Source organism: Mastomys coucha, unplaced genomic scaffold, assembly GCF_008632895.1.
Source record: "Mastomys coucha isolate ucsf_1 unplaced genomic scaffold, UCSF_Mcou_1 pScaffold14, whole genome shotgun sequence".
Classification (NCBI taxonomy): domain Eukaryota; kingdom Metazoa; phylum Chordata; class Mammalia; order Rodentia; family Muridae; genus Mastomys; species Mastomys coucha.
The window spans coordinates 82,268,551-82,294,396 of record NW_022196896.1 but is presented as its reverse complement, the minus strand read 5'-3'; the positions used below and the strand labels follow the sequence as shown (position 1 = coordinate 82,294,396).

At 38.2% G+C, this 25,846-nt stretch overlaps 1 long non-coding RNA gene across 1 annotated transcript in view; it reads right to left on the bottom strand.

Moving 5' to 3' along the window:
• The window catches only part of LOC116089171, a 37,855-nt gene that overhangs the window by 7,695 nt on the left and 4,314 nt on the right, over positions 1 to 25,846 (bottom strand). The window contains exons 2-4 of the long non-coding RNA XR_004118197.1: positions 7,541 to 7,660; positions 6,475 to 6,833; positions 3,340 to 3,516 (exon numbers count right to left, since the gene is read on the bottom strand). This is a non-coding gene — a long non-coding RNA (uncharacterized LOC116089171). The remainder of the gene's footprint in view (positions 1 to 3,339; positions 3,517 to 6,474; positions 6,834 to 7,540; positions 7,661 to 25,846) is intronic.

Sequence of the window (25,846 nt, the reverse complement as noted above, 5' to 3'; positions counted from 1 at the left end):
CTCCCTCCCCCACCCCTAATACCCTACTGGATAATCCACTGGCAACAATCCTACCTTCTGTGTCCTCAAGATCAATATTTAGGAGACTCTTTGCTGTCCTATCTGACCAGTCTACGCTGTCCTATCCTCCCTGATCCACTTCATTTTATTTAAAGAACACTTGCACCCCTTTGTGCATCTGCTTGTACCCTTTGCACACTCGGGACCACAATGTCCCACAGTCACCTCAGTGATATTTACCATGCATTGAACCACTGCTCAGCCTAGCACTTCAGACACAGCAAAGAGTGAAAGTCGGCTACATTCCTGCTTTTACTAGTTCACATTATAGACAGAAAGCTAAATGTAGAGGGTAATGAATTTTACAGAGAAATTAAGCAGGCTAAGAGGACATCATCTGGAGGCCAAACTATTTAGATGCAATGTGAGAGGGCCCTCCTGATGCCATAGTGTTGGAGCAGGCATCTGAAGTAAAGGAAGCGATAACTTTATTTATTTATTGCATGCTCTTCTCAAGCACAGCCCCATCCTCAGCAAGAGGAAAATGACCCTTGCTCTGTGAGCTTTGGCTTCCTTCTCTGTTAAGCTGTGGTGAGGAGAAATGACTGTAATGCTAGGGTAACAATCATAAAGGTGTTTGGAGGAGATCAGAAAAAGCCAGCGCCGTGGACGGTAATTATTCTCTCATACTGACTCATCCCAAACTGTCCAGTGCTGACCCTTGCCCAGCTTCTGAAGTTGACCTAACTGTGGCAGGGAGGGAATGAAGGAAAGAGAAAAGCTGGGAACACAGAGGAGTGGACTCTCTGAGGAACATGCCACAGCACCCTGACAGCTCAGTGCTGCTTCAGATAAACAGTAAAAACGGGGAGGTTCTCACACACACCTGAGCCTGGAGGCAGGCTTTATAGCCTACAGTTGAGTCAAGGAGGCAGGTTTAGAGTCTCCAGGCCATAAATATCTGAGAGGGAGAATGGTAGGGTGGACATTTTCTGCAGATTGTCAACATCCACAATTGGATCCCCTGGGATCCCAGAGAAGTCTGTGACAGCCCTCCAAGGCTCACACAATGCTTTGCTATTCCTAAGAGGCTGTGGCACTGAGGTCCTTGACCAGGCCCCCACAGCAAGAACAATGTCCTCTCTCCTGCCCTCGTTACTCGCACAGGGCTTCTTCAACCCTCTGCAGCCTAAACAGGCATGTCCGAGTTTACAGCCACAGGAAAACAAGCTTATAGTAGAGAAGACAACACAGGATGTTGAAAGAAACACACGTTTGAGAAAGCCACAAGTCTCTGAGCCCCCATACTCCAACATGGTGACATAACACTTTAGGGAAATAATGCAATCTCTCCAAATATCAGACTCTTTGTCTTCAGGACACAGCTTGTATTAAGTATTAAAGTTACTCATGGGCAAGTGGCACTAGCAGATCTGTGCCCCCTGTATACATTGGGTCCTTTTATCTCTGTTTCTACTAAATTTATTTAGGAGAAGTTATATGGTGCATTTACACAGTTTGATGCACAGGATTAGACAGGTTTCTTCTTCTAGGCCTAATATTTATAACCCCACACAGTCACAATAATCTTGACATGATAAGGATTCTAGGGGAAGAAAAAAGAGCAGAAGCAATTTCTTTTGTTAAGTGTCCCAGAGGTCTGCACAAGGAGAAGCCTTTGCAGGAATCACACTGTGAACCTATCTCTACACTAACTACCGAGATTTACCTCACCTTCTTGAGATTTAATTGCTGTCCAGGCTTTGAATAATCTCAAATTTGTGTTTCCAGCTGGGCCCACTGTACTCACATAGGCATGCTTATGCATTCCTTTACTGGATATGACTCTTTAGAAGTGCAGCCTTCCAATCCTCTGAAACAATATGCTGTTAACCCTTACAGCTTATTTATCTGTTTACTTACTTACAAACTTACTTTCTTACTTTTGGATATACGGTCTTCCGCCTTGTTCAGGCTTCCTTAATTACACATGCATACTCCTGTGCCTGGCTTCTAACCCTTGATGTAAGAGATAGTCCTACAAGCCTATCAACAATTCATCTAAATTATCATTGTCCTGCTTCTCCCCACTTTAGGGCAGCATGCCACCAATACAGTTGCAGTCAGATGTTAGCTCACTGTCTCTTCAGAACCTGCCAATGGCTTGCCACTTCATCCTGGAGGCCACAGTTCTGTTAGTGACTCTTTAATCCTATTGGGTCTTTATAAGGAGATGCCTCTTGACCTCATCCCCCACTCTTGGCCCTGAATCTGAAGTGTATCTTTCCTTTTGTGCTGCGAAATCTGCTTTCTTCTATAAGCCAGCTCCCCAAAGTCTTACCATTTTTCTTGTCCTTAAAAGGACAACAGGAGTCCAGCTCATAGAAGCCACCTTTAGGAAACTTATCCTGTGAGAAAAAAAGATACTACTTCTGAGCATCCAGATGAAGACTGTAGTGTGAACTATAAATATGAAGTCAATCCCACACTACCTCCAGCTGGTCACCAGCAGGCAGGCCAGGCAGATCCTGGGGCCAGGCTAGCCTGTTCTCAACTTTTTGGTCTTCCCCCCACCTCTCTCTCTCTCAGTAGTTCAAAATTAGTTCAAAATTAAGAAGTAACGCAATCATTGGGCACAGCAACTAACACCATAATTTGTAAGCCATTCTAAGTTAAATTGGATCCCAATGGATCTACCACCTGCACCAGGGGTCTCTGCTAACTACATTTTGACCTCCATCTGTCTCCTGTCTCCAAAAACAAGACCTTTTTCTGACTTTCCTCTTCCCCTCTCTGATTAGGTAAGTCTCACCTACTCCTCACCCATTTGATGATTTGATGAAATCTTTATTCATTAGGGAAATGTTTACAGGAAGTCACCTAAGTGCTTCACTCCTCAATCCAGGCAGCCCCTCCTGGGGAAGCAGAATTAGCATCAAAATACAAACAGCACCAGGGCTATCCACAACAGAGGATGAAGGACTCCCCATAGGTTTAAAAGCATGGAGGTCACTGGTGATCTCAACAGACTGTCCTGGGAGTCTGGAGGAGAGAGGGGGAGGTTTGGGGGACATCATTCAGACACAACTTGTGGTTTGAAAATGGATGAATAAATGAGATGGTAGGTTGAAAACAAGGGTGGAAAAGAGCAGGTGATATTGTGACAGGAGAGCTAAGCAGACAATGAGTTGCTTCCCAAAGTCGCATGCAGGTCAAAATCAGGAAGACAGAGGGACTCTTTGCTCCAGAACCAAGATAAAGGACTACTTTCAGAAGGAACAATAATGACGTGATACACCAAGGAGAGAGTAAAACGCTTGAGAGGCAAGCAAGACTTACCCCCCAACGCATCAGGTTAGATAATGCTACAATCTCTCTGAGGGGTAGCTACGAACTGATATAAGAGCCATTTTGACTGTGCCAGATGCTGTTGGAAACCTCAGAAGTGTAGCCCTGCAAAGGGTCCATACCATGAAGTGGTCCTCAGAACTGCCATCCAAGTAAATTCTACTGGATCTAGAGAGAGGGAAGAAACAAGAAAGGGGCAAAGGAGTGGAGCGCCACAGACATCCTTAAAAGCAATATTTCACTCACACTAAAGATCAATTGTTTATAAGCTTGGTTGTGGGGCACATAATTTTATGTAAAATCTATGGTTCTTCCCAGAAGTGAGACAGAGACAGCAAGACTGGGGGTATAATAATAAAACTCTGGGTATTATGCAACATACCCTGAACTCCAAAAAAAAAAAAAAAAAAAAAAAAAAAAAAAAAAAAAAAAATGGCTGAAAGAAGGAAGTCCTGAAAAGTACATACATACCCACATAAGACTGAAGCTTTCTAAATTTCTATTAGCCTCCTTGGGAAGCCAAATGCCTATCTCAATACCTGAGACTGTTTTTTACTCCACTGTGGCTACGCGTGCTTTAAAAATGAACTGTGGATTCTTTTTAAACTAAATGTCTTGATAACATAATGAATATTAAATACATCTCAGACCCACACAGAAGGTTCAGTAGTCTCTTTGTGGCAGCTCAGGAGTGCCCCCTACCGGCTGACGTTTAGAACGCAGAGGACCTGGAAAAGCGGCGACACGTCTGAGAATTCTCAGGGAGCATCCAAGGAAGGTTAGATACCTCTACTGAGGAAGGACAGAGGAAACAGCCACACAGCATGAATTCTTACTGTTCACTTTTTTGTGAACAGTAAGAAATGAAAAACTTGAGTATGCATTTTCCTTTACTCAAGCACTCTCTCCTACCACCCACAATAGTGAAAACTCATTAGTATAAACTGCTTTCATCTTTTGGTTGAAATCAATATCAGTATTTGAAAACCCATGAAAATCAGTAAAAATATGATTAGCTGCTGCACATGCAAGTAAAAACGACCCACTTGTATCTAGTATCAGAAATAATTTGCATTTGATATCTGTGACGTAAAAAGGAAATGCAAAGATGTTTCTTAAAATGAAGATAGGTGAACTCTGGACTGAAATTTTATTCCTTTTTCTGTTAAAAAAAATTCAATGGGTCCGGGGAAGGACTTCCATCTACTTAAAATATTAATAATTATAAAAAATACAAATCACAAAAGACATGAAAAACATATACTCTCACTGTCAATAATTTTTTATGTAATGCATAAATGTATCCACAAATACATGGAAAATGTATTTCTATGCTGGTACACAATACTATACAGTGTATAAATATATTATAATAAAATAGAGGTGGAAATTTTATAGCATACCACTTAACCCAGTTTTTAAAATCCATGTGTTCTGATAAATTTCACCGTAATTTCCATTTGAAAGAGGAAAGGGAGAGCAAAATATTCACCAAAACCTTCAAAATGTTTTACTAGAGAGATTTTGAATACTATTAATAGTGCAGTTTAAGTTATGAATGTATTTGATTTTGTAACTATTAAATTAAAGCCCAGAATTACATAAATGCTTAGCATGGACACATGTTTATCTAAATTAACAGCCTTTTTACATGATCTTTGAATAAATGCAGATCTTTGGGAAACTTCATTTAACATCATAAAATGTTCATTTAGAGTCAATTTCAGATACATTCATAAGATATACATAAATGTATGTGATTAAATTGACAGATTATGCTCACAAGCCTTTTTATAAACAGTGTTTTTTTTCCTACAGAAAGAAGAGATCAAGGTCATGGTTTGGTGATTTGTTTCCCTTGTGAAATTTTATAACATATATAAATATATATGTCCTAATATTTAAATTACTTAACAATATTATGAGGTCTATGTTTTCAGTAGGTGATGAAAGCCGATGCACTTAAGAAGAGCCATCTGACATGTCAGTCTCCCTCCGCAGCGTTCTAGTGTCTGATCTAATGGCTCTGCCTCTGCTTTCCTCAGTGTCACAGAAGGCATGGGCGGTGCCCTGATGGAGTGAGAACTGCAGAAATGCCTACTTTAAAAAATTAGTGTATAGGCCCCACAAGTTTGTACTATTCACTCAGTCACCTGACACAATATGGCCAAATGTACTTTAAAACTAAAATCATAATTTTAATAATATGTAAAATATTAAGCATCATAATTACTCTATGAGTTTAAAATTTTGAAAATGAGGGGAGAAGGGGATGGGGAAGAAACAAAAGAAAGGAAGGAAGAAAGAAAGAAAGAAAGGAAGAAAGAAAAGGGAAGAAAGAAAGAAGCAAAACAGCCCAGTGATTTAAGCAAATTAAATATTTATTAAATATGACATTGTTTCAGAAGAAAACCTTAATATGTCTAATAAATGTAATGTGAAAATATACCTAAGCTTTAAATTTTATATATACATATAATATATACATATATATATTTTACTAATAAAGGCTATGTGTGTGTAGATATATATGAAATGTATCCAAGTTCAATTAAGACAGTTTTGAATGAACTTTTAATCAAATTGAAAACAGTTTGGGCTTGCATGTATTTCTTTGGTGTTTTGAAAAAAGCCTTAAGTTCAGTCATTTCCTTGTACCCCAAAAAATTCCAACATTTTTCAGAAAGGCAATTTCTTTCATACTGTCCCTACCGTGAAGAATGCTACCTTTTTTGGCTAATACAAAGAAACCACAATTAACAGTGAAGCCATAAATACTTTCTGTGCTAACCACAAATGGCCTTTCCCATAGAGAAATGGCTTACATGTGTTCTGAACGTGTTTGGTTTCGTTTTGTATGGAAGCTGTGGGTATGTTTTTATCTAAGAAAAGAACGCGGCATGCACATGGACAGCTTTCTAAAATGAGAAACAATCGCTGAATTTAATCGGGGGCCAGGAATTCAGAATTAAGCTACATGGGGATGGTTGGGGATACTCTGGATTTGGGGATACTTCCCCAATCTTGATCAAACCTCCCCGGGCTCTCAATGCCCCAAGGCAGCATGCATGCCCCTCGCTGCCTGCCTAGTTAATCTGGCTCCTCTGTGGCTCTCAGTAGACATACCCAGTATGCAGTTCTTTCGCACTTCTGCAGTTCACAGTTCCACTTCCGGAGTGGAGCCTGAATCAGTCCCTTTCTCAAGGTCCATTGTGTGACTTTTCGAGTCCAGCCCTCTTTTGTGGCAGCATGTAAGACCCTGTACCTAATGTCTACTATGAACAGACTGTGGAAAATCACACAAGGTGACATTTCCAGTCATTCTCATTTTGAATACAAAAAGATCTGGGTGATTTTTCTTCAGTGGTGCTCACATTCTGCAAACACATAGGAGAGGGGAAAGCTTTTCAAACTGGTCTTTCTTTGTGTCCATACCCAAGGGTCCTTGCAAAACAGTTTGAGTAGAAATTAAATTGAATTTCATTCTGTAGACTTTCCGTGGTCATATATAAAATAAAATGAAGAAATCAAATTGAAAATCAGAACTGGTTAGAGTTGATCTCTACCCAACTGGACTCATGCCCACAGCATATCATTTCTAAGCAAAGGATTTGCTCTGTTCAGCGTTATCTTTGGAAACCTTTCTGTAGGGAGTAGCCCACTAAAGTCCTCTGTTTCGAGTTTATCTTTACAAATCTATAGGATTACTGAAGAATAAGAGGACAAGCCTCTTGTCATTCACAAGATTAAAACAATAAACTAAATATTTGTTCTTTCAATCCTTCTACTTTAGCTGTGCAAAGGGAATTAGTAATTTTAAAAGAAGTAAACTATTTTTAAGACACTGTAAAAATGTGTTTTTTAAACCTGGGCATTCAGTGCACTAAGACTAATTTTAAAATAAAATAAATCATTCAGGCATCATTCAGAAAAAAATAATAAAGCCCATTGTTTAGCATCGTGCAGAGCTGTTAATTTAGCTATCAATTGCCTCGTGTGATCTGTGAGTTTATAATTAATTGCAAAATGGCTATTCATGATGTTTATGATCTGTGATTCGAAGTTAGAGTCCTGTTGGTTAGTGCTTAAGAGTACGAGGTTTAGGAGGGATAGTCAGTAATTAAACAGGTGGGTCCTTCTTCCCCAGAAAAAGAAATAATGGAGTTATTCACAGCTAGAGGTCTTCATTTACCAGAATTACTAGCCATTTTCCATTTTGTTTTGAACTGTGTAGTATTAAAACCTAGAAATCCTTTTCTTCTTTTTCCACTCATTAGTGTTGTTAAAAAAAAATGAGTTTGCACAGACAGACCTACATTGGAGAAGAAAGTGTGACAGTGTGTAACTCAGACAGTACTCCATATTCAAAATCTTGTTAAATGCTCACTACTAAAGGGACAGACACCTAAAGGTATTTGAGCTTTAATTATGGCTAAAAACTTAAGGCATGATATAAAAATACAGTTTTTCTTCAATAAAAAGCCAAAGAGCAACATTTTTGGTTGATTATCCTAAGAGCTTCTTAAAAGAAATTGTAAGACACTCCATAATGAAGTATGAGCCAGTTCTTGTATAAAATGGTGTGATTATGATAACTTTTAAAGTACGGTTTGATTTACTACAGTTCTACCTCTTGTCACCATTTAAGTCAAAACAGGTTTTAGAACAATATCAAGGAGTGGGAAATAGAGAGAAAAAATAAAATTTATTAGATATTTAAAGGCAACCCCGCCTGAATAATTTAGCTCATATGGTGGAATAACTTTGTTCTCTCTGGTCTGTCTCCATTTTCATAACACCTCAATTCACAATACTAAGAAGACGGCAAATAAATACAGTCACAGGACCTGTTAGGATCAGTTTGCTGTGGCACAAATGTAAAAGTCACTTGTCCTAGAAACTAAGTCCTTAATAGCTGCTTTCACTTTTTACATAAACCATATTCATAGATAACCATCAGAAATTGTCCATTTTCAAACTTTACCAAGGAATTACCATTCATTTTCCAACTATTGGAAATTCCCAACAGGGACACATGAGGCTCTTCATCTATCCTGATGTGCTGTTTCTGAAAGTGATGCTCATAAGCTGCTTACTTGACAATTTAACTCTGAAACTTGCTTAAGATTCAAATCATAATCTCACTAGTGGCCCAGGGAATGACCAGTGGACCTAGTCATTTTCCCAGGTCTTCAGGCACTCAGGGGTAGTGGGATGGAAACACTTCACCAGGGATTTCTAAGACCATAGTCCCTTTGTCCTCTGCACCTGAACCTGCACCCAGCATGTGTGTTGGCTGAGCAGACAACAGATGCAAAGTAGATCTGGTCCCTTGGCTCTGGGCACAGCACCCTGGGAGTCAGCATAGGCCACAGAGGAGCAAGGCGAGTACTGCTCCCGTTCTTGCATTTGCCCATGCTTCAGGAGCACAGGAACCAAGGCACATGTGCCTGTGCTTTGGAAGCATGGTTAGTAGGTTCCTGGAGTTTCAACAGCATGGGAGCCAAGGCACACTTACTTTGGAAGCATGGGCACCAACACCTTGTTTTACTAAGCTACTTGATGGGCATCACATGATAAGTTCTGCGGAAAGCTTGTGTTTTATGTATTTCTGTGGTTATTTCAAGACTCGTGGTATAATTATTTGCAGCACTGACTATGCCTTATACCATATTTAGGTCTTTTATGAAGTATGAGGACGGAAACCCCTCAACTCCTGCAATGCTTTGGATTTCTTCATGGGTGTACTCATCTACTAAATTCCAGGTTCCAGACTTTTTACAGGTTACACATACAGTATTTTCTGATACACTTTTCCTTTCATATTGCTATGTATACAAATACTTAATCTATGGGTTTTTCTAATGTTACTAAATTAGTCTCCACACAATATGTATTATCAAAAGAGAATATGGGGCCTAATATGTTTAAAAACTACCCACCTGAGAATATTTTATATTGGCTTGAGGCCTCCATTATTACTAACTAGATTGATATTTATAAAATATTCACTTAATTGCAAAATATAATGCTCAATTAAGAAGTGGAGTTTTAACAATGGTCCCCTAGATGTCCTATAAATGCCTCACCATTCAGTTTTTCAAGCAGTCCTTGGATGCAGGCAGTGGGCACTTTAAGTCAACCATATACACCTGATCGTAGTGACTAAAAGCTTGTGAATTATCAGGTAAGTTGACTATATTAGCATTTTCCCTGTCACCCTGAGGATATGCTGACCAAATAAATGGTCACAATTCTCTAATTGAATTTAAGCACATAAACTGTCTATATTAATGAACCTATATTATCTGGATCCCTTATTTCAAAAGAAAAGCCTATTTTTTTTAAAGTAGATGAGATTTATCTCACAAACAGTGTGCCTTCCTGATCCTTGTTTCTACATTCCAAGGACAAAGTTAAAGAAATGAAAATGACCTCTGGTGTTATTAAAAAGCAATAAGAACCTTAGGTTTGTGGAGCTTCTTTCCATCATTGGAATTCTGCATAACGGGGACAATAGCAAAGTTCTACCATTTTATTACAAATGATCATGTGGGAAAGGTGTTAAAATAATTGTCCTACCCCGGCTGGTGCTTCCTAGAAACAACAGTGTCTGGTACAGCCCTCAAGTTTGCACACTCGGACTGAGGAGGATCAAACTTCAGCCTCTTTAAATTTATTTCACCCTGAGAAGAAAAGGCCCAAGAGAGCAAGTATGATGAAGCAATGCTCCAAGATCTTCCCCATAGATTTCTTTGATCAGAGTGCTGTGTGAGGAGTAGCTCCATAACCCAGTTACTCCACGTTTTGGTGTAACCATTCCTCTTTAGCTATGTGGGCAGTGGGAAGCAGAGGTTGTGACACAGTAAAACACAATCCTGGATAGTGAAGGTGGCAGGCCATACATAATCTTGAGCCTGTATGAGAGTCAGGGCTACTCCCCTTTGAAATGATGGAATAAAAGACACACCTCTCCACTCTTCACAGAAGTATCTGAGCCATGTCACAGTGAGTCCTCTGGGTTTCGCAGCGCTGGATTCCCAGTTAGTCTAATGCCTCTTCCTCTGGCTACTGTCTGGGTTTAAGTACTGCTATATAAAAGAGTGGCAACCCAGAGGGCTAGAGATGACAGGAAGCTTCCAAAAATGGTTTCCTTGTGAGAATAAGAAAGAAGAACTAGACTTAAGATGACTATGGACCACAGCGAGTCCATTTCCACTCAGCTCCACGGCCCCTCTGCTTTAGCCCAGCATCGCTGGCCCCTTCCTTTTGTGTTTTCTCCCTCGGACGACAATGGGAGAAAGAAAGAGGGTTTCATGCATTTTACATGTGTTTCCCAAGAGTTACTCTCAGTCCTGTATCTCAATTTTTTTTCCTCAGCTGAGGTGGTCCTGACCCCAGAGGCTGGAAGTACACTTTCTTAATTGAGACACATGTCCTGAAGATTGTTAACCCAAAGCAACTTGTTTTCCTGATTTAATATCCATACTACAGAGCCCTGGAGAAGGACAGAAGTCACTCTGCCATAGCAGTTGTTCAGGGACCAAGGGATTTCACTGGTAGAGTTCTCACTAAGACAAACTTTTGAAATGGCTCACTTGTCGTAAACCTGGGTTTCTTCTTTGATGATGGTTATATGTTTGTTTTGAAAATTTGTCCTACTTGCCAGGAGGTGCTGGCACACACCTTAAACCCCAGCAGTCAGGGGGAAGAGGCAGGTGGATCTCTGTTAGTTTGGGACCAACCTGATCTGCAGAGCAAGGTCCAGGACATCCAGGGCTACACAGAGAAACCCCATGTCAAAAACAAAAACAAAAACAAAAACAAAACAAAAAAGGGGAACAAAAATTGTCTTTCCTGATATACTCTGATAGACTGTAAGTTTCCTGAATACAGAGACCATGCATGTATATTTGTAGGTCAACACTGTATTTTCAAAGCCTATATGCTAGGTAGATAGATAGATAGATAGATAGATAGATGCATACATACATACATACATACATACATACATACATAGACACATACATACGTACATATATACATATACATATACATACTTACAAAGATAGATAGATAGATAGATAGATAGATAGATAGATAGATAGATAGATGGATGGATGGATGGATGGATGGATGGATACATACATGGATGGATGGATAGATAGATAGATAGATAGATAGATAGATAGATAGATAGATAGATAGATAGATAGAATATATAAAACATACTGCATATATATATAAACACCAACTCCATATATGTATATATATGTATGTCTGTATGTATATCTATAAATATATCTATAAGTATATAGATATACATACATATATGGAGTCAGTATTTAATAAAATTCCAAAGCATATACATATATATATATGTGTGTGTGTATGTGTGTGTGTGTTTGTGTGTGTTTGTGTGTGTATGTGTGTGTGTGTATGCATGGAATATATATATGTGTGTGTATGTATGCATGGAATATATATATATGTATATGTATATGTATATATGTATGGAGTAGATATTTTGTATAAAATTCCAGTTGAAGTGAATTGACAATAAGCCATGGACAATGTACTATGACACTGCTACAGACAAACAGTGTTAATTCCAAACAATACCAAATCCTTCAGGTCCATTATGTACCAAATATGTTTTGCTAGTTGTTACGTTATGCTGTTCTTTGGTTAGTTGCATGCATATGTGTCCCTTTAACACTGCATATTTGAAGGGACTGTTGGTTTCATTTGATAACCTGTTCTGAACATCTCCATTTTGAGTCTGCCAATCATAGTCCCACTCACAGCTGAGTTTTGCATTTGTTTCTACAACCTTTCAATCTCCAGCAGACTGTGCAATTATGTGAACTTGACATGTGCCTCCTTATGTTTGTTGTAGTGTCTTAGTGACCACTCAAATGAAGGCACCTAATAAATATAGCTGCATGTGACGTTAAATGAACAAATATTTTATTGTGGCTAGCTCACCCAACTAAAACTACTATCTCCTTCTTGATAAGTATTATAGTACTATCTTCAGAGCTATAAATTATTCTTGTGGTCTGTTGCATGTAATTTTAAAAGCACACTACCTCTTAGTCTGGTGCCGCTCCCATGATCTGACCTCTCCCAGTTCTCTTTGCTCCTACTCAAACACAACCATCCCCTAACCCAGGGAATCCAGGAGCTGCTGTCCACACTCCACCAGCCCCCCATCTAGCTGTTCCAAGCTGTCAGCTATTGCCCCAGCTTCCCTCTGCTCCTGCTCACCTTAGCCCAGTGGAAGAGCACCACTAGACAGCTTTATTATTTTAAAACTAGCCAGATCACGCAATTGCGGGGCTCTTATCAGCTAACCTATTTCAGCCATCCAGCAGTGGCAGGGACCACCATTTCCAGCCACCCAAGATCTTACAGGGTTGTAGCCTGCCTCCCATTACAAAACCTAGCCAAAAGACCTCCTCTTTTCCTGTGTCCCTTCACTCCCTCCTGGGACACAGTGATCTCACCTTTACCCTTAGCACAGCAAATGGCACTCACCTTTTTTATTGACACAATCAAGAACCAATTAAGGAATCCCACCTACACCAGTCCTCAACCCTCCTAATGCTGGAACCCTTGAATACAGTTCCTCATGTTGCAGTGACCTCCCAACCATAAAGTTACTTTTGTTGTTACTTCATAACTGTAATTTTGCTAATTTTATGAGTTGTAATGTAAATATCTATTTTTTCAGATGGCCTTAGGAGGTCCCTGTGGAAGGACCCCCAAAAGAGTCACCACCCACAAGTTGAGAACCACTGAAATAGTCTATGTTTTTTTTTCTACCGTATGTTAAAGGAAAGCCAAATATGTGCCACCTACTTAATGGTTTCCTCTCTGTGTCAAGTTGAGAATTCTCCATAGATATAGACTGCATATACCAATTGCTAGATTTCTCCAAAACTGTGCCTGTCCTTGCATCCATGGCTTGGCATGAAAACCTTGCATTATGGTCTATCATGTATTTGGTGAGCCTTAATATTGGTTCTTACAGATACAAGCTAAATTACTCCCCTTTAAAAACAGATTCAAGGTGACTTTAGGTGCCAGTCAGGCCAAGACAATCATAATTGCCTGTGTTCTACTGGCAGCACACACTCCCTCCCTTTCGGACAGCATAGAGGCATATTTTCTCACTATTACCCATCTCAGGCTGGATGACTGGAATTGGTATTCTGATTTCTTCACTCAAAATGGCAATGCCTGACATCATCTCTCATCAGAATTATCTGAAATTGATTTCTTAAAATGCAATGAAAGTGACTTTATGGATTGGACAATGGCAGGCTAGACACTGGAGTGGATTCAGAACAAATAGATAAAAATTTACTTTGCTTTAATCTCAGGAGTGTTCTCCGTGTGAGCATCTTGAAAGCATGAACTTGTGAGCTAGCATCCCTCCGCTTTAACCCTTCATGGGAGGCATGCCCAAGTTAGTCATCCCAGTAGCCTTTCTGCTGATCTGGGCCTACTTGTGACAGAGTATGTGGGAAGTTGACTTTGGTCATCAAACCCAAACTATTCAAAACTGCTGACAGGATCACTTGGAGACTTATGTCAGAGACACAATGTGTACACTGGCTACCAAACAGAGCTTGAGAGATGCTGGCTCCCTAGCTTGCAATTTAAATCCTCAAACAAAAGCATTCTCTGAGTGGTGTGGGTTCAGCATTTGCAAGCTCCAAGCTGAGTTGCCCCACAAGGCAATTTCTGGCACCAGTTCACTATATTTCTGCTTATTTCATGCGGTACTCATTCTGTCTGAGGTATTTGCCTAATTCAGGAAGTCCATGGATTCTGTTAGAATTACCTCCAGTCCTCCCTAGGCTTGGGAATGGGTAGTCCGCAGAAGCCACAAAAACTCACTGTATAAATTCAAACAGTAATAAACAAAAGAAACCTGTAAATCTAGCGTAATGGCAGCATCTTATGGGGAAAACTGCCATCTTCAGGTCCTAGGACCTCTTCCTCTCTGGGTCCTCACACTTTCTCCTCATTGTGACATTCTCAAATCGAACAACAAACAAACCAGAAAGCATCCTGTACTTACCCTGCCTTGATAGAGGTCAGCAGAAGCCCTGTGCTCTGCTGACAGGGGTTCGTGGCCCCTGGAAAAGTGTTTTCAGGTGTGAATGTAAAAGTCCTCAACTGTGAATGACAAAGATATATGGTTCTCAGCACTGCCTAAGTCCAGAAAATGACCCACATACCCTGTGCAACAGGTCGGGGTCCACCACTTTTTCTACATTTATCATCAGGATCAGATGTTGGAAAAATCCCAAGTTCTGCAGACACTGAGAAGTGAAGATTTCAGCTGCCTGTTAACATGTCTGGGAGGAGGCACACCTTACTGATGCACAAAGCCAGGGCTGCTGTCAGAGGACAGTGCAGAGCTTGGCAGCCAGTTCTTAGAAGATAATTTTTAAAGAAACTGGATGTATCTGGAAGAAGTTGGTGGGGGGGGCGGGGATATGATGCAAAAAGATGATAAGAAATTCTCAAACAACTAACAATTATTCTAAATATCTTTTCAGTGACTTACTTAGATAGCAGGTAGACTTTTAAAGCAAATATGCTAAAGGGCCCCATATCTATTTATGAGCAGTTGTTTTGTTCTATGAGATTTGAGCAGCATCAAAATTCAAGTTATTAAGCTAATTTTTCAAAAAAAACTTAGTGCTTAAAATCAATATGAATATGTCAAACAGTTGTGCAAGTTAAGACATGAATATGAAGATTTCTTTAGAACCCCTTGAGTGGATTTTTTTTCTTTTCCTGTGGTTTCTGTTGTTGTTGGGTTTTTTTTGTTTTTGTTTTTGTTTTTGTTTTTTGAGTTTGGGGGTGTTTTTGTTTTGATTTTGCAAAATGAATACATCCTTTTTTACATTCTCAGAACCAGTGACATCACTCAGAGCAATCTCTTTCATAACCCAACACAGCAGAGACGTATGTTAAGAAACCTTCACCCCATCAGGTTGTCCCAATATGAGTTCAGAAAACAGGGAGTTAAAAGTTGGCTCCCCCACCCTCAAATCTGAACAATTGGAATCAGCACTTTGCATTATTTTAAAAATGAATGCTTAGAATCAGCAATTTTCTTGTGTGTATGCGTGTGATTTTTTTTTTAAGATCTTGAGGGTTTTTTTTTTTTTATTTAAAGTGGAAAACTACATTAAGCTCAAAGCAGGCAACAAAGAGGCAGCTATAAAAGCCTCAGCATTCCTAGCGTTATAAAATATGTCCATTGTGCCAATCCCACTGCCAGCGATGAAGTTTTAAGCATTAATATGCCTTCATTGCAGTTTTAATGCCTTAATATTGACTCTATAGCTCTTTGGGGTAATTTTGCTTTCTCTGGTACTTGAAAGGTGATGATGTCAGCGCTCTTCCTACTGATTCATATGCAGGTTGATGAAGCTGAGTTATTTATTGAGTTCCATTATATTTTCTATAAACATTAGTTCTCAATAAACAGAGACATTTAGCCGAGGGTTTATTTATTAAATAGGTACTGTACAGATGGTTTTGCCACACATGATGTGCTGCAGAGGGTATTACTCAGGGATAATCAGCTGTGTTATAGCTTGGCTAAATTAATAAGATGATAATGATGAAATTGATGCTTTTGAGCTAGGCTTGGTAAATGGTTTTTGCATAAACAAACTGATAAATTTGAGAAGCAATTACTTGCTTGTCAAAGATAAAAACACAACAGGGCCCATTTATAGTTAGGTCCTATTTATTTTTAAAGATTGTACCAGATTTTATGTTTAATATGCTGCAATTAAAAAATAATACTTAAATGAAGAAGAATAAAAACTAACTTTCTAAAATATCCTTCAAATTTGAAGAAGCCATATTGCTTGATTAGATATCAAGCAAACTTTCTGCTGCATGTGAAATGGAATAATTTCTAAAAGACAACAGGAACATTCTATATATACATTTTAACAATATAGGCGTGTCACAGAAACACTTGATTGACTTCCCTGTCTGTTCTATTCTCCCTCCCTCCCTCCCTCCCTCTCTCTCTCTCTCTCTCTCTCTCTCTCTTTCTCTCTCTCTCTCTCTCTCTCTCTCACACACACACACACACACACACATGAACAAAAACAAACAAAAAAAACCCTATGAATTAATTGATCTCCTAACTTAACAGTAATCTATAAAAGATACAGAATAAATCTACTTTCCTCAATCAAAGATTGTACAGGGTTTACTTGTACATAGAATGCAGAAAGTGTGTGCTCGTTGATAAAATATACTAATGTATTTTGTTACATAATGCTGGCTTTGGTGCTATGAAAGCCAGAACTGATCTCTAGGGTCAAGGATAACCCCCCTCATCCAGCTTCATCTGGATTTTTTTTAATCTCTAAGGGGCCTCTTGTAGAGGTGTACATGATAACAGAAAATGTTCATAAAATATGGTCTGCATGTTTGTGTGGAAACATTTACTCTGTAAAAACCTACAAGCAGTGTCTGGACATCCCACATCATCTTATCAAAAATGTTTGTATACTAAAGAGAAGATTTTATTTCTTCTTTCCTTATAGAATTTACGATTACCAGGGACAATTTTTAGCACATTTTTACTCCTTGACTATTTTGCTTGTACCTACAATGAAGTCTTTGTCATATAACAGATGACTAACACACATAAAAAAATAAGTAATTATAATTTTAAATGTTGAGATCTTTTTGTAGTTGTTGTGTGTCTTTATTTAAAAGAAAAACTTAGCAGAGACCATATATATATATATATGTATGTATGTATACATATATATATGCATAAAACCTATTCTCTGATGTACAATGTTAAACTACCACCCATAAAAAACCAAACAACCTGTTCCACTTAAATAATCTGTGACTTTGAAGGAGAGCTTTGATTTTGCTCACGCATCATCTGAAATAAATTAATAATGTGACCATTTAATGTAAGCAATACTGTTTGAAGTGATATTCAAATTTTGTTGTCTGTGTGATTTAAAAAAAAAAAATGTAGGCGCAGCACTGTTTAGATGCATCGCAGACATCTTACCCTCTAGGAAGCTGCAAAAGAGAGACATTGCTACAGGAGATGTCACTTAAGTGCAGAATGTAATGAAAACAAGGAGGATCAGAATTATTTTTAAAATACATGATTTTTGTAATGTGTGATAATGAGTGCCTCTTGACTTGTTCTCTAGTTTGGCTGTGATCGTAGTCTCCTGCTTAATTGGAAAAGACTGCTCCCAGGACTAATTACAACTCCATCAAAAAGAAAGAAGAGCACAAACAGTCGGAAGTCAGAAACTTAGGTGAGGTCCCATAGACTAAACTACGGGATGGAATGCTAAGCCATTCTGTGGGCTAAGTCACTTGGGCTGAGCATCAAAGAATCAAATGCAGTAGTTGTTTAACGATGGTATCAAGAAGCATGAAAGCATGGCACATTGAGATGTGTTACATGGAGAATTGATCTCAGCTCACAGAATCCTTGGTGGAACCTGAGAAATTATAGGCATTACTGAAAACATTTTTGAAATGTTTAGCAGAAACTGGGTGACTGGATGCTGAACAAAATTTCCTCCCAGCACTAACTAATATGTGTGTGAACTATGCACTAAAATCTCATCTCAGTAATAATATAATTTAAAATGTATCATTTAGTTCACACTTTCAAAATTGAAGACACTAACCATTTCCTATAACATTTAAGAATGGAGCAATGCAATGTGTTTCTGCACTGATTACGCTTGATTTCAGATGTGTGTGGTCACACACTACAAGCCCAGGCACAGAGTGTTGTCTTGGCCTCTTACAGATCTTCTACCAATAGTATGCAGATCTTCCTAAACAGGAGTTATTCCATTTCAATAATAAAAGAAGATCTTAAAGATCTGTTCTTTAGTTACTTGGTAATCTACTGTTAAATTAAGGAAACATATCTTGGAAAATTACAATATTAAAATTGCCACATTAGTGAGGTTGTTTCAGAACACTTTTCAGGTGATATTTTGAATAAAATCTCTATGCAAATGCCTCACTCAGAAGCCACTGATTGCCACAAAGTATCTTACTAGCCTCAAGCTTTATGTAATTTTAAAATGTTAAATGTTTATTCTATCTGCTTCTTATGTTTTTGTCAACATATACTAATTTATATTCACTATCTGCCATATTAATAGTCATATTTTAAACATCAGTAATGTTTTCTATTAAAGAATCAAAATAAGAATCAAATTATGGTCTCATTTTAGGCATATTTTGACTATTTTTAAGTTTCTAATTTTACAATAGCACTCTAAAATTTTCAGGATTTATTCTATTTTGAAAAGTAGCTCAGAAACATTTGTTCAATTTTAATATGTATGAGTAAAACAATACTAATTCATTTATTTACAATATCAAATATAAACATTTTTTCATATTTATGACTTTCCTTTTCTTTTTTTTTTTTGTTTTTTTATGTTTCCTTTTCAATAACTTTGTTGGTGAAGATAACCAACATGGCATTTATTAAACTCATTACATGAAATGAAAAGCAGTGGTGGGATTACAAACTATCAGAAAACAGAGATCATCCTTATAAACCCATGGGAGCAGGCTTGTTGGCTAGAAAGCTAAATTATACTGATTACAGAGCAATTGTGTAAGATAACTCACACAGATTAGACACTAAGAAACCATTCCAAATGAGGGCAGAAAATCAGAATTGCAAGAGGACCTAGGAGAACAGAATTACAAATCCTGTTACATAATTTCTTAGAATCTGTTTCCTTCATAGTTGGCCCTCACTTCATTCTTATATTTTGATGTATATCTGCCATTCCTTTCTATTGTTCACTGAGAACCATGAGGATACTAAAGTTTGAGTCAAGCAAAGAGCCTCTCTTTAAGGTGCTCAAAACTGAGGGAGAAGCACAGAGGTATAGGCCACTGCAAAGTTCTCTATGCTGAAAGAAACATCTACTGATGAGATGCAACTGAAATTGTATGCTCAACTCTTTTTTATATACAAAGTACTAGGTACCCTAACTCCAAGGAGTATACAAATATGAAATCCAGAAAGCATAAAGAAGACCCAAATTGAGCTGACAAAATAAAGCAGTGATGACCACAAAGATGATCTTCCAGAGGAAAGTGACAGCGCAAGAGGCTTCTTCAGTGTTCGAAATGCCTAAGCCCCCTGAAAATGGTTCTTACTTCTCTTTCCCTAAATCGTCTTTAAGATAACAATAACTTTCCCCTCTTTCATTCATCTCACTGCTGCTCTGCCAAGATTCCCAGGAAAGGTGCCAATTAGTGCCAATTTGTCACGATGCTGAGCTGCAGAGACCGATCTTCTAATAAGTGGACGGAGAGCACCCATTCATTTCAAACGGATTCTCAAACATACACCAACTAGCAATGCTCTACAGTTGCTACCAACCTGGCTTCCAGCCAAGATCGCTTCGCATGTAACCACTTTAGCATTCTCAGTTAAAAGAGTAAGGTCAATGTGTGTCTGTCCTTCCCACTAATGGTTCAGCAACTATGGTGGTAAAGGCAACAAAATAATCAATAATCTTGCTCCCCATGAGATTTCCAACAGTGAACTTTGTAAATCCTTTTTGTAAGTGAACTTTGTAAGGCCTTTCCTTAAGCAAGTATTTTCCATACCCATTGAAGTGGAATGCAGATTAAGATTTATGCACAAGTTTTCAAAATGTGGAAAGTAAATTTACATATTCATGCCCCACCATAAGATGAGGAGGTAATGAAGGCCTGCTGCATGTTAAATTCCAAGAAGCAAAATAAACAGTATCAACCTCAGGGATGCATGAATTCCATGTAAAAAAATTATAGCCATCTGCATATTGTAATTCTCTAAAATAATCTTTAAAGTAACTTTAGAGTACTTAAGTAGAAGTTGATTCTCAATTTCCTATATGTATTTCAGGCTTTAAAGCCAATTTATATTTCTTTCTGATATGTTAACCCAAATTATGAAAATCTTAGCAGAAATAGAATAAATGACAGTTTTTCAAAGAAAAAAATCAAGAGATGTGCTCTTGAAGAAATAAGATTTCTCCTACCAAAAGTAAATAAATAATAAGATATTGGGGTTTTTTTGTTTCAGTAGAATGAAAAATAATTGGAACACCTAGGGGTTTGGGTGGATATATTACTTTAGGAATTTTTATATAAAAATCTATTTATGTAGAAATACTTCAGACAATCAGAGGTAACAATAGTTGTCCATGTAAAAACTGTGGGCCAGGACACATTCATTTTGGGAATGCTACTAGTTGAAATGGAGAATATCGAGAGAAATTTACAGAGTTACAAATAATATGAATTACAAACTGAATGGTAGAGGAGGCAAAGATGGGGAGAAGATACAGTTGACCCTAAGAGATGTCTGGATACTTAGCACCTAAAAGACTATATCAAGTTCAGAGGTAAGGTAAAGATGATCCAGGAGGACATTGTGGTGTCAAAGAGCTACAGAGACAACAAAGCCTGATCTCCTCCTAGCCTGGGAATCACCTGAGAAACAAATGTAATAATGAAATACAGCAGGAAGATGGAAACAGAAAAGTGCAGAACTCGAAGAGGAAAGGACTTTTAAAAGAGCAAAGGGGGCATTTGGAAACATAACTCCAATAATAACATTACAGATTACGTCCACACATTACAATATTAACCTGCATTTTTTTCTGGATTATATATACCCAATCTTGTCTCAGGATTTCTGAGCCACCAAAGCTGAAATTTGTCAAATGTTGCTGTCCATTGTCTCTGTGAAGGAGAGACTCTCGAATACAATGGTTTTATCTGCTAAGGAAAGTCATCCAAGGACATTTAGTGTTGTCACAGCTGAGAGGTACTTCAGTCATCAGTAGAGGCTTAGACTGCTGATAGACACCTTCCTGATAGACAAGGACAGCTATTAATTTTGTTATATATAGTGTCGATACTGTTAATACTGAGAACTCACGTACAAAGGGACTTCACTCTTTGCCTAGTTTTATCTGAATTATTTGGCCAATGATGTTTACCAGGGAATTGGGCTAATATATACTTACCTCACTTTTATTTGTATGCTTAAGACAACTATTCAAGATGTAAAGAAAATACTAAAATTTCCCAGTTATTTCTAAGATACTTCCCATAGCAATTGGAGTAAGTACATAGGTTTAAGAATGTATTGAAAATTTCAGATAATTAAGATATCTAATGTTTTCTGTGTTAATTATGTTTTCTAAATTTCTACTCTGAGTTTCTCTAAATCTCTATTTCCATTACCCATTCACTCTTCACATGTACAACCTATTAAAATGCTTGGCTAACAGAATATACAAAACTTACCTTAGCTGGCTTCATTGCTCACTTCCTCTTTAACATTATGTAGCCCCTTCTGAACCTGAATTTCTATTACATTCTACGTATTTTGTTACATATTCCCATTGTTGCTGTGAACGCTGCTTCTGTACCGATTTTATTTTGGACTCTTAATCCAAACAGTTGCATAGCTAGATGTAAATAACACAACCCAAGCCTTTCTTCTGCTTCTGACTCCAGGCTCCATGTTGCCAAGGTTTACCACTGTGCCTCTACTCTCAAATGGCTTCAGCCAAACTAAAGAGACTATTTTAATAGGTAAAATTTAAATTATCACACTTTTTCTAGAAAAAGGCTTAGCCTAATCATTTGGATGGAGTAAAAGACTCCTTTTGTAGGCCACCCCTTGCTTCTCTGCAGTTCTAAATCTAGGAGTTTAAGGAAAACCACCAGATTAGTGACTTAAAATGTTAAATAACACAAGGTTCTCCTTCACCCAGATTTTTTGTTGGATATCCACAGAAGTGTTTGGGTGTGTGAGAGAGCTCTGCTGGCATACATTAATGTGTATTTCCCTACTCTGTAAGGGATTCCTTTGGTCTCTGTCTCCCATTTCCTCACCCTCTCCACCTCTACTGAATTCTTCCCAGTGTGTTGGCAAATGATGTAGTTAGTTAGCTTATAACCCTAAGTTTTAAGCAGAAGTCACCAAAGCCCACTGAGTCATGAGTAAAGATGTAAAAAGTGTATTCCCAGCAAATCTGTATTCCCAGAAAACATGTCAGACAGAACCATAGAGTCCACTGAGTTTAGGTGCGTCTTCTGCTGAGAAAATGAACAGCAGAGAGAAGAGACAAGACAAAGCATAATCACTGCAAATACATTTGAAAAATAGAAACCGTTCATGCTCATTCACCCTGTTCAAATCTTTCACTCTAGTGCTAAGAAAGAGCATGCTCTGAATTGCAAATCATTCTTGGGTTCTTTTACTGACCTGTAAACTTTTTTAAATTTTTTTATTAGATATTTTCTGTACTTACATTTCAAATGTTATCCCCTTTTCTGGCTTTCCCTTTCCTGGTTTCTCCACCGAAATATCCCCTATTCCCTCCCTGCTCCCTCTGCTCACCAACCCACCCTCTCCCTCTTCCTGGCCCTAGCATTCCCCTACACTGGGGCATAGAGCCTTCACAGGACCAAGGACCTCTCCTCCCAATGAAGACTGACTAGGCTATCCTCTGCTACATATACAGCTGGAGCCCTGAGTCCCACCATGTATACTCTTTGGTTGGTAGTTTAGTCCCTGGGAACTCCAGGGGTACTGGATAGTTCGCATCATTGTTCTTCCTGTGGGTCTGCAAACCCCTTCAGCTCCTTTGGTCCTTTCTCTAGCTCCTTCATTAGGGACCCTGTGCTCAGTCCAATGGATGGCTGTGAGCGCCCACTTCTGTATTTGTCAGGCACTGGCAGAGCCTCTCAGGAGACAGCTGTATCAGAATCCTGTCAGCAAGCACTTGTTGGCATCCACAATAGTGTCTGGGTTTGGTGATTGTATATGGGATGTATGTGTATGGGATGGATCCCCAGGTGGGGCAGTCTCTGAATTGTCCTTCCTTCAGTCTCTGCTCCACACTTTGTCTCTGTAACTTCTTTCCTGGGTATTTTGTTCCCCCTTCTAAGAAGGATAGACTTTGGTCTTCCTTCTTCTTGAGTTTCTTGTGGTTTGTGGATTGTATCTCGGACATTCCAAGCTTCTGAACTAATATCCACTTATCAGTGAGTGCATAACATGTCTGTTCTTTTGTGATTGGGTTACCTCTCTGAGGATGATATTCTCCATATCCATCCATTTGCCTAATAATTTCATAAAGTCATTGTTTTTAATAGCTGAGTAGTACTCCATTGTGTAAATGTACCACATTTTCTGTATCCATTCCTCTGTTGAGAGACATCTGGGTTCTTTCCAGCTTCTGGCTATTGTTATTTTCAAGAATAGTATAGTTAATATAAGGAGAGGTGCCTAGTCTTACTGCAACTTGATATGCCATGATTGGTTGATATGCATTGGAAGTCTGCTCTTTTGTAAAGAGAAACAGGAGGAGTGGGTGCAGGGAAGGGAGGAAAGGACACAGAAGGGTACGGGGAGGGAGGGGGAAACTTCATTGGGGATGTAAAATATGAGAAGTAATAAATTAATAAAAAAGAACAGTATATTTAATGACTAATGAGATAACAGAAACTAAGCCATCTAATGTGACACTGTGTCCTTGGTGAACTTCAGATAATAGGGACTCCGCGCAATGACTAGTGCTGTGCCAAGCCCCAAAGTACACACTCTTGATGCTCTGTCCTGTTTATGCCCTACAAAATGTATCTTATTTCCATCTTTAGAATTATAATCTTATCCCAGCTTGAGAGGTGACGAGACTTGCCCAGGACCCTCAGAGACAATATTCAGAAGATAATGCAGGGAACAAACTGTTTATAAGACCCAAAGACTTTTCCATCTAAACCACTTTGGCTGTTCTCTCACTTAAAGGAGCTCATCTCAATAGCATACAATCAGGTTACACTTACCAATGTAAGTTTCCATGTAGATGGAGACAAAGGCAGTGGGGCATAAAATCAAAAGCTGAGGCAGGGTGGGGGTGACTTCTAAATGTTCCTCTTATCCGTTGGTGTTTTCCACTTACAGGTCATAGCATGTGTGTCCCACAGACTTTAGATTTTCATTTCAGAGTTCCTTGGCATATGCTTTCCTGTCGACTCAGGTATCATTATTGTATCTTAATGTATGCATTATTTCATTTCAAATGACTCAAACAAAAAGTTAGTGCTCATGATAGATAAAGCCAACTGTTATTTTGTCTTTTTAGTTTAATAACCTTAGGCTATCCATACTAAAGAAAACAAGACACAGTACACAGTTTCAAAAAGATTAACTTTTGAAAATCCACCTTGATATACAATCACACAGCATAGCTTTCCCATTCTTTAGAAAAGATAGCCCAAAGGAATCTCTCCTAGCTTTGGAAAGGTTGGTGGACATGGAACAATATTGTTAGAAATAGCAATACTTGTGTGTGTGTGTGTGTGTGTGTGTGTGTGTGTGTGTGTGTGATTTATGGTGCTTTTTTTAAGCCTCTTAATACAATTGGAGAATATCTAATCCAGGAAGCTCAAATGTTAATCTTTATTCCACAAGCATCAATGTATATCACAAGAAATTTTCATTCATCATGACATTTCACATGTACTGCATTGTTTTAATAGAAAAATCTAAAGTTTCATTATGTTAATGTTGAGCAATGAAAATAAAACATCATAAAAAATAAGCACTTTTTGGTGATTGGCTATAGCAATTTCCTGTACACTTCAAACACAATAAAAACACAATGCATGGAGACAGACATGGAATCCCGCCGTACCAAACTATCTTACTGGAGCCCTGGAAATCTAACGTTGATAAGTGCCCACCCCAAGAAATACAAGGGCTGTGTAAGAATCAATCCCACATAAGAACATATAGAATCATTCTTTCTATGTATCAATACTGTCAACAAATTTATTCAAAATTTTCGAAGTAGTAGAATGGAATCATTCACTTAAAATTTAATAATTGATGTAAGACAAAATTGAAAAAAGAGGAACATAACAGAATGAACATCATACAACTGAATAATAACTTTATTGATTTTTTTGTTATATAAGCAATACAAATATAGAATCAATATCCTACTAACAAGACAACCATCTCCTCTATGATAATGAAATAACAGCCACTTTTATAAAATTCTTAGATAAGCCTACTCATTTCCTGTATATGAACATGTATTTATTGGGAAATTTATAAGAAGTACAGGTAGGGCTCAATGTGTCTTAATATTAAATAGTTAACTCTTTCTTCCCAGGTATCAAAGCTTCACCATCAAGAAGAAATGATTTTGCTTGTATTTTTCTTTTTTGACTTTGGCTTACAATCCCTTCACCATAACAGCAGATTCCTGACCCTATAAATTCCTTCCTTTCTTTCAATGGATTAAATCAACTCCAATAGAAGTAATAAAAGAGTTTCTATGAAATTGGGTCTGATCACTTTTGCTGTGACACATGAATGGGCTATTATGCAATACATACTTCCCCT